Source organism: Sapajus apella, unplaced genomic scaffold (assembly GCF_009761245.1).
Source record: "Sapajus apella isolate SASKATOON/1434 unplaced genomic scaffold, GSC_monkey_1.0 scaffold131, whole genome shotgun sequence".
Classification (NCBI taxonomy): Eukaryota; Metazoa; Chordata; class Mammalia; order Primates; family Cebidae; genus Sapajus; species Sapajus apella.
The window spans coordinates 2,122,242-2,138,470 of NW_022437071.1; the positions used below are offsets into that span (position 1 = coordinate 2,122,242).

Sequence of the window (16,229 nt, forward strand, 5' to 3'; positions counted from 1 at the left end):
TGTACTTTTTAAAAGTATTATCATCAGCTGAGAGTGAGGAAGAAATGAGTTGTTGGAAAGTTTAGAGAAATGATGTTTATTTACCATTTCAAATAGCAGATACTCTTGAGATATATAGTAGGATTGTTGGGTAACATAGGTGCCCATTTGGAATGTGAGGTCCTAAATTTCATGTGATCAATCAATATGATGTTCCCCAACAAGTTCGACTCCTTTTGAGAAGGCATAATAGTTTATTAGAATTGTTTTTCTAGATAAATATTATAGAAGGACATGGTATTTAATGACAATTATAAGATATTTGTTACAATGATGGATCTTGGAATCTAAGCTGGTCAGAATAAAAACAAGAATATGGGATGTTAGAGCAACATGGAGAAAGGATGAATAGTTACAGAATGTTAGTTTTGAGAAATGGAATTCTTAGTGAAGCTGAAATTATGTTGGAGTGAGAGCACTGAGCTAAAAGAATAATGGAGGATAGTCAGATAATCAGAGGGTGTAAAAGAAGATTTTGAATGAGGATCTTCTACACATAACAACAAAATTAGGAATTATGGATGAAAATGTCACTGAAACCTATTATATCAGGGCCTACAAGCCTCAGTAGTTGATTGGTTCATACTATTGAGCTTTAAAATTAGGCAATGTTTACAACAGTGAAGGAATGGTAAATATGGGCCAACAAATGACTTAAAATCTAGCTTCTATCAGTTACATAAGAAAAGGACAGAAGAGGGCAATACAGACTTAGAATATATTGGAATTCTACTACACCAAGTTTATAAAAATAACATAATAAAGGGGAAAAATAATACCTCAATAAATGTTGAAAGGGCATTTTATAGAATAATACGTTAAAATATATACATATAATATACATGTATATAATCATTTATATAAGCTATTATCATGATTAACTTTACAGTAGACATCATAGCTGAGGCAATTAGAATGAAATGAAATATAAGTATTGGAAAGAGGGCAAAATTGCATACGTTCAAATTTCATTATTTATTGTAAATTTAGAAGATAAATTTTTATTGTCTCTTTTAGGGTTAACCTCTGCAATGCCTTGCTACTTCTTCTCTAGGATCTTGAAGAGGTAAGGTTTATGAATCGCTGAAATACAACATGCTTTCTGCTTCCCACTCTTTGTATTACTAAGAGAATATGCATTGTCTGGAAGAACCAAATAGAACACTTACGATTATTTAGGATCTTTATACATGCCATGATATGGTTGAGATCTGTATCCCCAACAAATGCCATGCTGAATTCTGATCCCCACTGTTGGAGGTAGGACCGGGTGGGAGGTGACTGGATTGTGCATATGGAGTCCTCATGAATGGCATAACATTATCGCTGCTTGGTACTGTCATTGTGGTAGTGAGTTCTCTTGAGATCTGGTTGTTTAAAACTATGCGGCACCTCCCCTTTTTCTCTTCCTTCTGCTCTGGCCATATAAGACAAGCCTGCTTCCTCTTCACCTTCTGCCAGAATTGTAGGTTTCCTGAGGCCTCCCTAGAAGCCAAGCAAATGCCAGCATCATGCTTCCCATGCTGCCTGTGAAACCGTGAGCAATTAAACCTCTTTTCATTAGAAATTAACCAGTTTAATGTACTTCATTACAGCAGTGCAAGAAAGGATTAATGCATACCATTATTAACCCTTCTGACAAATAATCTCTTGCTTTTTGATACTATATTCCATGGAAACATAAATATTATTTTATATTTAAGTTTATAGTTTTGTAGGGTACAAATGCAGTTTAGTTACATGGATATATTGCATAGTGGTGAAGTGTGGTCTTACAGTGTGCCTTCCATCGGAATTTCCTTCTCCACCCCCTCGTGGTCTAATTATTTTACTATGAATCTGTGTGCTTTGGTGTTTGGTGCATATATATTTAAAAATTTTACATCTTCTTGTTGAATTTATCTTTTTATCATTATGTAATGACCTTCTTTGACACTATTTTACTTTTGTTGATTTAAAGTCTGTTTTAGCTGACATAACTATAGGTAGTCCTGCTTCCTTTTGGTTTCAGTTTATGAGGAACATTTATTTCCACCCCATTATATTGAGTCTGTGAATGTCTTTACCCCTAAGTTGAGTTTCTTGTAAGCAATATATATTTTAGTCTTGTTCTTCTTTTATTTTTTTTTTCTAATCTTTATCTTTCAAGTGAAGTATTTAGTCCATTTGCCTTCAAGGTTAATACAGATATGTGATGTTTTGTTTCTGTCTTAATGTTAATTATTATCTAGTTGCTCTGCAGTCTCAATTGTGTAGTTGCTTTCAAGAATCTGTGAGTTTTATACTTTCACGTGCTTGTATAATGGCAAGTTATTGTACTTTTGTTTCCATGTTTATAACTCTTTTGAGTATTTCTTATAGAACCAGTCTAGTGATGACACATTCCTTGAGTATTGTTGGCTTATCTAGGAGACACCTTATTTCTCCTTCATTTATAAAGCTGTTTAGTAGAATACAAAATTCATGTCTAGCATTTTTTTTTCCCTTAAAAGACTGAAAAGAAGATCTCAATCTTTTCTTTTTTTTTTTTTTTTTTTTTTTAAACAAGCTCGGAAAAATTTTATTAAAGGAAAATTTTGCATGGTTTACTTTTCACCAGTCTGTTCTGGCATGCTTCTAATGATGTCAGAATCACCTAAAAAATAAAAATACAGTAATTTTACAATTAATTTTAATAGCAACTGGTTCTATAAAATTTCTCTACTTTGGTTATCCATTCTTAGACAATAGTCTGCAAATTAGCACTGATTTTTTGCAAAAGTTATCACATTAGCTGTACTGTCATTTTTCTTAGGTTGATCAAATATAACCTAGAATCACAGCCATTATATGATCACACACAATGATCATACAATAAAATTGGTTTATCACCAGCATTTATAAAACCAAACCTAGTGAAAGAACTAGGTCTGGGGACACACGCATGGTCTTAATATAGCGAATGTTTAGCCTGTCCTGACTATTACAAAATCAGAACAGCGAGAATATTCGCATCAATCTTTTCTTAATGGTATGGTTTTTGCTGAGAAGTTTGCTCTTAGTCCATGGGATTTACTTTACAAGTGATTTCATGCTACTTTTAGAAATTTTTTCTTCACATTGATTTTGGACATAAATGACAAATTGCCTTGATGAGATGTATCTTGCAAAATATTTCTGAGGTGTTCTCTCAATTTCTTTTATCTACAAGCTAATTATCTAGCAAGACCAGGGATGTTTTCCTGAATTATTTTCTCAAATGAGTTTTCCAAGCTCTTACATATTTTTCTTTTCTCTCAGAAATGCCTATACCTCAGAGGTTTAGTCTCTTTACGTAATGTCATATGTCTCAGAAGCATTGTTTATTTTTAAATTCTCTTTATTTTTGGCTGATGGGTTAACTCTTAAATTATTTCTAGACTATGGTAAAGCTTTCAATTGTATTTTATAATTGAGTCAATATGTTTTCATTTTCAGAAGTTCTGTTTTTTAAAAAATATGTTACTCTTAAGTATATTTTCATTCATATTCTGAATTATTTTCTAATTTTTGTGTGCGTTAGTTTTACTTTACTCTTGGATCTCTTTAAACTTTCTTCCAATCCATGTTTTAAATCTTCATCTGCCATTTCAGAATTTTCATTTTGGTTAAAATCCATTGCTAGAGTGCAAGTATAGTCCTTTTGGAATGTATACTCTATCTTTTCATACTGCCAGAATTTATACACGGATTCCTTCTTATCTGGAGAAGCTGTCACTTCTTATTTTAATTCACTTTCATTGGGTTGGATTTCCTGTTTCCTTTTGAGGTCATGCCTATAATGTGTTTTCTGTATGGTCATTTGGCGTTGATTCTGAGTGCTTTCAGGGAACCAAGTTTCTATGTGAGTTTTTTGGTTACAGATAGCTTTTGTGCAGTGGCTTTCTCAAATGCTGATTATGGTAGCAATTTACTGGTCATATGAGCAGGCTCACTACCTTCTGCAATACGGGGATTATAGATGTCTCCAGAAGCTTATCTCACCCTGCAGCACTATGCCCTTCTATCAGCATGTTTTTAGTTGATCAATCTAATCTCCAGTCCAGTGGGTGGCATCTATAAGTAAGAGCAAGCTGGGGCAGAAGCCACTGGGTATATGCTTGATCTTTGTTTACTGAGAGGAGCTCTATGTTGTCACATGACATTGACTGGTCAGTAGGATTCCATGGCTCTGATTTCCTGGCTCAGCCCTGGAATGGGGGGACAAAAGTGGACAGAGCCGGACTGCCAAGCTCGTCCTAAGATATCACAATGATGATTGGATCCATCTCCTCTGATAAGAGTAGCAGAGAGAGCTCATGGTATAATGTGCATTACTTCACCAATGCGGAAGTAGACATTACACCATCTCCACATCCTGGGAAAGCAGAACGTGATTCATTTCCCTCTCATAACCCTGTCCCAAGGCTCATAACTTTCTTCTCAGATGGAAATTTTCACTTATCTGTAGGCCACAATTTAACTGAGGGCCATGGAAAATGCTTATCCTGTAGCTACAACTGATTGGCCTTGGGAAAGAACCTCTTCCCTCAGCCGAATACAGATAGCTTCAAAGGTTTTTAGCACTCTACAGTAGTAATGCTGCTGCAATTTGTAGGAAGGGAGATGGACCACATCCTTCATGCAAGCCCAGGCTGGTGCTGGTAGAGACACTATCAGTAGGGTTGTAGCTATGCCCAACTACTCTGGAATTGGCATCCCAATGCACACCTGCACCCACCCAGCCCCTACATGAACAGCCATGGCTGCATTTGCAGCAGTGTCAGGGGGCAGTAGGAGAAATCCTCGTCTCCACATAAATTTCCAGGCACCAATGCTGCCTAGCCACTGAGACAGAACCACACCCTTCCCCAAAGAGCTTCATACTGCTCCTGTGTCTCTGCAGGGGGATGGCACAGTCACCTCCTGCTCACAAGCAGGGAGCTCTCGGGAGGGCACAGTCACCTCCTGCTCACAAGCAGGGAGCTCTCGGGTACAGAGTGTAAAATCTGGTTGCCTTTTCTCAAGGGCACTTTGGCAATTTGTGTTCTCCCTTCTGCAGGGGCATCTTGCCCTGCAAGTTAGACCTCCAGAAATCCTACCAGTCCTTTGTGGTTGCCATAGTCCGAGTGGATTGTGGGGAGTGTTTGCATAGAATCTAGTGGTGTGTAGATACAAGGGATTAGACTCTCTGGGAACGATAGAGACCAACAGCAGTTGCGCAACTGGTATGGTGCCTCCACTCCGGTCTGGGGTGAGAGTGAGAAAGACTGCACAGCTAATTCTGCTCCCAAATTCCCAAATTCTGGCCCACAGGGATTACAAGGGAACTCCCCAACAAGTCAGAAGTCAGCAGTGTGATACACGGGTGATGGGAGCAAAACACGCCCCCACCTACCCTTTCCATGAGACTCCAAATTCCTTGGGGGTTGATTTTTGCCAAACATTGGCTTCCTTATTTTACAGCACCCACGCTTCCTCTTGTGGATTCTTCAATAGATTCATCACTCATCCCTCAGTACCTCACTTGGACCATGGTTACTTACCTGTAATTTTGGTTCTTCTTCTGAGAACTGGTGTCCATTGTCTTTAATGAAAAAAAAACAAAAACAAAAACAAAAAAACAGAATTGTTTCTTAAATGCATAAAACAGACACTCGATAGGAAAAAAAAAATATAACTTGGCTCTCATGTTTTCCTTTCTAACAGTTAAATGTTTCTGTATATAAACTTTATGCTGTAAAAATTAGTGGATGAGGAATGAGGATAACTACGAAATTAAATATTGGAACTGGTTTCAATGGTACTTGAGTATCACTCCAGATTAAAAAAAAATGTATTTCTTCACCTTTTTGCTCATATTCTTGCCTTAGTTCAGTTTTTTCTCCATTATATAGCTTTCATCTGAAATTGTTAAGGAAAAGTCAAAATAATAGGACCACTGATATATCCCACACATTTTAAACACATATAACCACTTTATACTAAGAAATTCTCAGATATCCTGAAATCAGGAGAAAGCCTAAAAGAACTTATACAACAAAATTTCATTGCCTGATGTATGCCTCAAGGGCAGAATGACATTATTCAGCAAGCCCAAGCAGACACGAATGGATGCTCTCATAAACAAAACGCTGGAGGCTAGCTACATCATCTCCAGCTTTATTTTCTAAGTTTTTCCTTTGCTGTTCTAGACCAGGTACATTAAAAGATGTATCACCTTTCTGGAATGTCAGAGAGGGAAGTGATTACAACCAGGGAACATGTTAATCAGCAGAACTGATATGTTTGTGTCTGTATTCTCATTTTTTTCCTCTCTCCTTTTTTTCTCCTCTCTCCCTTTTATATTTTAGGTCTGCTCATCAGAGAATTTATTGTGGCCCAGATTTCTTTTTTCTCCTAATTCATTCAAAAACAAAAACTATACAGTTGGGGAATCAAGAAAGCCCAATACACGCGCGCGCGCGCACACACACACACACACACGCACGCGCACACACACACGCACACAAACACATATTTTTATTTAAAGATGAGAAGCAGGCTTGTCTACCACACTGAAAGATATTTTTATGTATTGCCATAAAACAGTTTTGCTGAAATAAATAAATGCACTAACCATTTGTTGAATATATTTTGTGTATTAAACACTGCATGTAGTATAGAGATGAGAGTTTATTATAAGGGGGTTTATTTTTATCTTCATACATATATTTTTATCTCTTATATATAAGAGAGTTTATTTTTATCTTCATGGGATCTGCAATTTAGTAGGGATAACAAGACACTTATCTTCACTTATAATGGAAATAAACTAAATGTTTGCTCTTAAAAAAAATAAACATAACACTAAAAAATTTAAAAGAAACAACATTGTGGGTATTCTAAGGCTAAAAATAAGAAAAACAAGACATGAAGAAGGAATTTTGGTAAAACTCTGAGGGGCTAAAATGAGAGTATATTAAGAGATAACAGCACAAAAGTAGGAAATAAACAAGTATATGTGGAATGCAGTTAGTAGTCCAGTTTCACTGAAGAGTAAGGGAGGAGTGGTATGATGATTAGGGATGGGTAACTGCTAGGTATGAAAGGCCTTGAGTTTTAGGCAGGAGGCTGGTATCAAATGTGTTTATTGTCATTGGAAGCAAAATGTGGTACATAATTCTCAGGGCCCAGTACAAAATAAAAGTGAGGAGATCCTTGTTTATAGGTTATTAAGAATTTCAAATGACTACAGCAGAACATTAATCCATGTGTGGGTCCCTTCTAAGCATGAAGCCCTATGCGATGGATAGGTCACATGTCCATGAACCAGCTCTGTTGATTAGTCATTGCTTTTGAGCATTGGAGAAAATGAAATGATAGAAATTTGTATATAAGAAAAATAGCAGAATTGTTCAAGATAAACTGGAGAAAAGGGGAATATGAAAAGGAAAACAATTAATAGATACTTGAAGCATAGAGAAAAGTTGTAGCATGGCTGTGGGGAATAAAAAGAAATAAAATGGTTACAGTATATATCATTAAGGAAAAAATTGTCAGTAATAGTTGGCAAATTACAACTAGCTAAAAAGACAAAGAAGAGTATTGAATCAAAGATGAGTCCACATTTTATGTTTTAGAAGAGCAGGAGGGAAAGTAAAAATATCAAAGAGCAAAATCGCAAAGAAGAGCTGATTTGTGGGACTATTGGGAGAAGGCTGATCTTAATTGAGATGCTAAAATACAACTAGATAGAAAAATATATGATGCAGCTGAGGATATAGGCTCAGCTATGAGAAAAAAATTATGAGAGAAATAAAGATTAAAAAGTTACTTAACACAAAGGAAGAAATGGTTTCCTTCATTAAGATAAATTATTCAAATAATTAATTCTTACAATCACGGGAGTAAATTATTCTAAGATGATTTTGTATCCTGATTTTCTCATCTTAGACTTGCCTGGGTCGCTGGGCTGTCTGTATATGAAGGTCAGAATTGAAGGTGTGAAGATGAATGAGATAAATTGTGAAGAGATATATCTGAGTAAAAATAATAAACTCTAACCTTGAACATGCTAATACTCAAGAGTAGGAGAGAGAAAATGACACAATGAAGAATATTTTAAAAGAACAAATAGAAAAGTAAAGGGTTTTCCACTGATAACTTCAGTTATCAGTGGAAAACTTTCAAAAATGCATATTTATGAAGACAAAACATATCCAATGCTATATGAAGGTCAAGAGAATATAGTCTCATAAGAAGCTCATAAATTTGGTAAGTAGGTTCCTGGCACAGATGTGTAAGCTAGAAGTTCCAGGGACAGCTTGGAAACAGCAAACAGATTGAGAAAGATAATCGTGGGAATGTGAGACACGTCAAGCCTACATTGCGCAGTGCGGAGGTGACTCCTAGTGGGGGTTGGACACACTGAACAATAGGGAATGACGAGGAAGTGAGAGATTCTGTGAACAATGATAAAAATGTAGTCCAGCCTTGAAAGGGAAGGAAGTAAAAGTAGAATCAGATAAAATAGGAGAAAATAAGTGAGTTAAAGAATTGAAGATTTGAAGATCTTGATGATATTAGACTGTTTTATAGAGAAAGATAAGAAGGAGGGAAGAAGAGAGAGAGAATATTGAAGATCATGTGATAAAAGTGAGAATTTCCAGATTTCATGCTGTAGAGAAAAGACGGATTATGCATTTTCAATTTTTATATTTTTTAATTAATAAATAATATTTTACATATGTATGGGGTGTATGTGAGTATTTCTTACATGTGTATGTAACGATCATGTCAGGACATCTGAGCTATCTATCACCTTAAGCATTTATTTTTATTTTTAATTTTATTTTATCTACATATTTTTCTTGACACTGGGTCTTATTCCGCCACCAATACTAGAGTATAGTGGCATGATCTAGCTCATTGTAGCCTTGAACTCCTGGCCTCAAATGATCCTCCTACCTCAGCCTCCCAAGTAATTTACTATCCCAAGTCACATGGTACCACTCCTGGCTAATCATTTATTAATTTATTTATTTATTTTTGTGGAGGCAGGATCTCAGTATGTTGCCCGGGCTGTTCTTGAACTCCTGGCCTCAAGTAATTCTCCTGCCTCAGCATCCCAAAGTGCTCAGAGTCATGAGTCACTGTGTTTAGCCTCCTTTATCATTTATCATTATTATATGTTGAGAACAATTCAGAGTAGCTAATACTTTGAAATATGAAGCACATTATTGCCTACTATAGTCACCCTACTCTGCTATAGAAGATTAAAAATAATTCCTTATAACTAATTGTATATTTGTACCCATTAACTAATTTCTCATCATCATCACCTCCTATATACACACACACTATCTGTCCTGTAGTATCAATCATTCCACTCTACCTACATGAGATCAACTTTTTTGGCTCCTACTTATGAATAAGAGGATGCCATATATCTGGCTTTTTCTTTTTTGTATTTCGCTTATTTCAGCTAAAACAGTGATCTCCATTTCCACCCACGTTGCTGCAGATAATATGGGTTAATTCTTTTCTATGGATGACTAGTATTGTATTGTGTATATATACTACATTTTATTTTTCCATTTGTCCAGGATGGATACTTATAAAAATAAGAGTGAAGGTAACCCACTGATACATCAATTTATTTTCCTTTGGAAAAATATGAACTAATGGGATTGCTGGATCATTTGTAGTTCTATTTTTACATTTTGAGAAATATCCATAATGTTCTCCATAGTGGTAATATTAACTTATGTTTTTACCAACATTGTGTAAGAGCTCCCTTTCCTCCACATTCTCTCCAGCATCTCTTGGAGGTTTTTTTTTTTTTTTTTTTTTTTTTTTAATTACAGCCATCCTGAGAGGGGTATGGTGATATTTCATTTTGGTTTTGATTCGCATTTCCCTGAGGATTAGTGATGTTGAGCATTTTTAAATATGCTTGTTGACGTTTGTATATCTTATTTAGAGAAATGTCCATACACGTCTTTTGCTCACTTTTAAATGAAAACAATTTTTTATTTTGCTTTTACTATTGAGTTGTTCATTTTTTTCTAAATATTAGCTCATTGTCAGATGAATAGTTTGCAAATATTTTCTCCCATTCAACATGGTCTCTCCATTTTGTTGATTGTTTCCTTTTGTTGTGCAGAAGCTTTTTGGTTGAATATGGCCCCATTTGTCTATTTGCTTTTGTTATCTGTGCTTTTGAAGTCTCAGACATAAAACCTTTGCCTAGACCAATGCCCTGAAGTATTTTCCCTACTTTTTTTCTATTAGTTTACACATAGGAACAAATGAAACCAAGCAGGTGAAAGATCTGTGTGTGTGTGTGTGTATACATACTTGTGTGTGTGTGTGTGTGTGTATACACACACATATACATATACATATACATATACATATATTTGTAGTGAACATAAATCACACTGGCTTGTTTCCTGATAGGATTATTATTGGTGTACAGAAGTGCAATTCATTTTTGTATATTGTTGGTTTTGGTATCAGGGTAATTTGGCCTCATAGAATGAGATATGGGAAGTTTCCTCCTCTTCAATTTTTTGGAATTATTTGAGGAAAATTCATGTTAGCTCTTCTTTGATAGTTTAATAGAATTCAGCAGTGGAAACATTAGGTCTTGGACTTTTCTTTGTTGGGGGACTATTACTGCTTAGATCTCATTACTTGTTATTGGACTGCTGAGGTTATCTATCTCTTTCTGGTTCAATCTTGGTAGATTGTATGTTTCTAATCATTTAACCATTTCCTGTAGATTTTCCAGTTTGTTAGGATATAGTTGTTTGTAATGGTCTCTGATGATACTTCGTATTTCTGTGGTCTCAGTGGTATGTATCCTTTTTCATTTCTGATTTTGTTTATTTGGTTCTCTTTTTTGTCTGGTTAATCTAACTAGCAGTTTATTGATTTAAAAAAACAATTTTTTATTTGATTGCTCTTTTTCTTAGTCTCTATTTTATTTTGCTCTGAACTTTATTTTTCTTTATTAATTTTGGGTTTAGTTTTTGCTTTTTTAGTTTGTTGTTCATCTTTAAATTGTTTATTAAATCATATTACTTTTTAGGTAGAGGTGTTTATTGATATAAACTTCCTGGTTATCACTGTTTTTGCTGTGTTGCATAGGTTCTGATAGTTGTGTTTTGGTTTTCATTTGTTTCAAAAATATTTTTTATTTGCTTCTTAATTAATTCCTATACCCAATATTATTCAATGCCATGTTGTTTAATTTCCATATATTTTTAAGTTTCAAAGTTCGTCTTGCTGTTTATTTCCAGTTTTTTATTCCACTGTTATTGATACTTGTTTTTCATCCTAACATATGGTCTGTCCTGGAGAATATTCCATGTGCTGATGAGAAGAATGTGTATTCTATCACTGCTGGATACAATGTTCTGTAAATGTCTGTTGGGTCCATATAATCTATTTGTAGTTTAAATCCATTTCTTTGCTAGGTTTATATCTAGAAGATCTATCTAATGGTGGAATTGAGATGCTGAGGTTCCCAACTGTTATTTCATTTGAATCTACATCTCCCCAATAATATTTGCTTTGCCTGTCTAGGTGCTCTAGTGTTGGATACATAAATATTTAGCATTGTTATATTCTCATGCTGAATTGATCCCTTTATCATTATATAATAACCTTCTTTGTTTATTTTTTTACCATTTTTGATATTCTATATTCTTAACTAAGGCCAAAGTAACTTCTTGTAATATGTTTGTTTTTTTTTCTTATTCTTAGAAAATGCTAATCTGGGGTTAAAGCATTGTTGTTATAGTTTTACTTTATTACTTTTATATAACAGATTTTACTTTAGCTCTTGAAACTTTAGCTTTCTGGATTTTTTTTTAAGTTCTATACAAAAGAGTTGTACTCTGATTCTTTTGCTCCTAAACTATTTAAATGAATTATATTTAGCACATATTCTCTGCAATCTGAGACCTAATGATGCAGGTCTTCACTTTCACTGTCTCATTTAAATTTCAATGCCATAAAAAACAGGAAGCATTGGATTACTAGGAAGGTAGAACTAAAACAAATCTCTATTTTTTGACTGTTATAGTTGCATTATAATAAATCAGAGTCAAGAATTTACTGTGTGTGCAGACTAGTTCAGACAAAGAGCCAGAACTATCTTGGCTATTTCAATGAGCTTATAAACTATGTACATACCCTTGATTCTGACGGGGACAGACAGGTATGTTGTATTCTTCCACATTCAGTATATGAAAATGGTTTGCGTAATGGTACTTCTATGTTACCAATGTCATATAAGGTTGCTAAAATACAACATGTAATCAATAATGTGCTATAGATGACATACCTATAAATTATTTTTTTTAAAAAAGCAAAGCTGTCCCTTAGTTGTGTCTATAATTCATTTTTCCCTTCTTTTGCTTTGCCCCTTATCCCAACAGTGCTCTTATGGAATGTGATTATACTTATTGTTGAGTGCAATAAGCAATAATAATTTACTTCTCTGGGTCTACCTTTAGACATTTAACTCTGATAGGAATATCTCTGTCCTAATGATATTGGTGTCAATAGTCCCATCACAGTGCCTGAATTATAATACACTTTCAACTTTCACTTGTGAAGTTAATGGTAAATGTATGTAAGTGTCCCAAATTTTGTGAAATAAAGAGGTACATTATCCAATTTCTCCCAGACTTAAAACGTCCTACCATAGGAATACAAATAAGAATTTATAAGTCGTTCCATGAAAAGATAATGGAACATTTATTCCATCATGCATAAATGATGGAACCACTATTTACTGTATCTTCAATAAATAGTGGTTATATTCACAAACATTTACATTTATCAAAGGTAACAGATAGTCCTGAATCAAAGGTCTTCACAAATATTTTCTGTTTATGAATGCTTCAAGTTCCACAAATATGAAAACTTTAAAGCAAAGGCATAGAAACTCTTGGTATTTTGTGAAATCAGACAAAATAGGGTCATTATAATTTATGAAAAAGAAGTGGAGGTTGAAATCTTCTCTCCATACTATGTTCATCTCAGTAACATTTTCTTCCTTCTGTCTTCGCTCAAGAATCTTTCTATGCCATTGCTTATGCACCTGGCAGAAGAATAGACAGCCAGCTTAGTGGTAGGCGCATCTACAAAACTATTTAAATGAACCTAATCATGAATCACTTTATTTTGAACATACTATTGCAACATAATAAACCATAGAATTTGCCACTTTAGTCAAATTAAAAGAAATTGCAGTTGTTGTTATTTAAATTAAAAAAAAAAAAATCAGGGTTGCTTGTTTCAAGTACACACAGAGCCTCCATTGGTCCTCTTTCAATAACACCCAGATATAGAAACTTTCTTTCAAAAAGAAATAAGAGTTTTTCAAAATACGATATCTCAGGATGTTCTTAAATTATAGGAGTTTCAACCTATTAAGTGTACTTTAATAACCTGTTTCTAAAAGTTTTTTCACTAATGACCATTTAGTATTACCCTCAGAAATTTTATTTTTCTCCCAATTTCACTCAGTGCTCATGATTAATTTATATTTTACTGGCCATACATGCTTTCAATTGGTTCTAGCAATAAAACCCTTCTTAAGAGTTTATAAATTTGGACATTATCTGTTTTATTTATAGGCAGTTACTTTGGCCACTACATACAATTTATAAACAAAGAACAGATTTCTCTGAAAGTAAGTAGCAAATATGAATATATTTAGAAAGTTTTAAAAATAAACTAGATAGCCTGTGTAAAGTCATTATGAAAATGATCAAATTTCTAACTCATTTATTGCAAGAACAAATAATATTGTATTTTTTGAAAAACAGCAGATAATTTACAAAAATGAACATTTTATATTAAGCTAAGTTATATGCCTTTTAAATTTAAAAAATGACTATGTACAAATTCAATAGTACCTAACAGAACAACAGAATAGAAATATAATCTTTCATGGATATTATTGAAAATAACTCATATTTGCATGTGAAAATTATTTTAAAAAAAGATTATATAGTTGCCATAATTTGTTCTGTAGTCAAGGCTATGTGGACAAGAGAAAATAGGCAGTAGATGGTCAAGACTTTACAAAATATTAAAACACGGCAAGAAAAAATGTTTATTCTCACTTTAAATCATTATATTTTCCATCTAAAATAAGTAAACACAAAATACTCAAATTCTTCTATTTTATCCACCTTTCTAGATATGTAAAATTATATTTTTAATCAGCATTGTTATACTTTTGGAAGTTATAATTTTATAATTATCAAAGAACAGTATAGTAGAAGTTATAATGACCATTGTAGAAATATTGCTTACTGTTGCTTGTGTCTTTGGAGAATCTTAGGAAGATGTTGCTGGAGTCAAAAATAGCTAAGTCTAAAAGCCAGGCTTGAATATTTACTATCCCATGATTAGCTGGGTGATCTCTAAATACCACTAAATCTCAGTTTTCTCATCTGCAGCATCAACACATAATTATCATCTTTGTTATTATTTGGGAAGATGAAGACAGATTAAATGATAAAGCCTTTTAACATTGACAAATAATGTGCTATCAATAAATAGCGGTTATGTTATAGATACCTTTACAAATATTCAAGTTTATCAACATGAAACAAGCATTTCTGTATCAAAGGTCTTCATAAATAGTCCCTATAATGTTACTTCAGTCTAGTGAAACTGTATCTAACATGTCCATATAATACTGCAGTATCCAAATACAGGAATTTGAATGAGCTTGAAACACTAAGCACACCAGCAGACATCCTTGAAATATTTTTGTTTTGTCATGTTTTACTTTATATTTTTCAATAGAAAGTTACAAAAATAGTATATGAAATCTTGTATATCCTTCAACCAGTTTACCCCAATAGTTACATCTCAAAAAACTATAGTATTATAGCAAAACCAGAAAACTGACATTGCTACAACCTTTATAATTATAGAACCTAATCATTTTTCTCCAGGTTTAGTATCTTTCATTTGTGTGTGTTTACATGTATATACATAAATAGGTTTATGCAATTTTAAATCACAGTTTTGTGTCACCAACACAAAAATATTAATATGCAGAATTGCCACAATTAATATGCAGAAGTTATACCACCACAGTATTGGTAAGGGTTTTCCAGAGAATGGTAAAAATCCACACATTCTCTCTCTCTCTCTCTCTCTCTCTCTCTCACACACACACACACACACACACACACACACACAGTTATGCTCCACATAGCAATGTTTCAATCAACAATGGACCTAATAGAGGACAGTGGTTCCATAAGATTGTAATACTGCATTTTTACCACACCTTTTCTAAGCTTAGATATACAAATACTTGACAGTGTGTTACAATTGCCTACAGTATTCAGTACAGTAACAGGCTATACAGATTTGTAGCCTAGGAACAACAGGCTATACCATATATGATAGGTTTGTAGAAGGCTGCATCATCTAGACTGTGTAAGTATACTCCATATTGTTAGCACAATGATGGAATCACCTAGATGGAATCACACTTCCCAGATTGTATTCCCATTGTTAAGTGATACACGGCTGTATCTTCAGAGAACAGGACAATACACATCTCTTTATAGATAGAGATTTATTGCAAGTAATTGGCTCAGATAATTGCGGAGGTGAGCCAGTCCCAAGATCTGTAAGGTGAGTTGGCAAGCTGAAGACCCAGGGGAGCTGAATTGTTTAGCTCTGGTCTGAGTCTAAAGGCCCAAGGATCAAAAAAGCTGACAGTGCGGTGTGTCTGAAGGCCAGAAAACTCAAGACGTAGGAACTGCTGATGTTTCCATCCAAAGCGATGTGGGGGGAAGCTGATGTTTGTGCAAGGACAGTCAGACAAGGTAGAATTATTTCTTACCCATGGTAGAATCAGCCTATTTTTCTATTCAGATCCTCAGCTAATTTATTGAGGTCCATGCACATTAGAGAAGGACATCTATGTTATTCATTATACAAATTTAAAGGTTAATCTCATTCAAAGCACCCTCACAGGGATAACCAGAATAGTATTTGAACAAATATCTAGGGACTCAGTGACCCAGTGAGGTTGGCAAGTGAAATTAACCATCACAACCACAAAGACACCTCCTTGTACTTCTATATTTACACCCACCTAGTTACCCAACTCCCATCCGTGCCCCTTGGCAACAGCTAATCCGGTTTTCATTTCCATA

At 34.2% G+C, this 16,229-nt stretch overlaps 1 non-coding gene across 1 annotated transcript; it reads right to left on the minus strand.

Moving 5' to 3' along the window:
- Positions 1 to 2,901: 2,901 nt before the first annotated feature.
- Positions 2,902 to 3,033, minus strand: LOC116539720. Its single transcript, XR_004264150.1, has one exon. It is a non-coding gene; the product is annotated as a small nucleolar RNA SNORA72 (small nucleolar RNA).
- Positions 3,034 to 16,229: the final 13,196 nt, after the last annotated feature.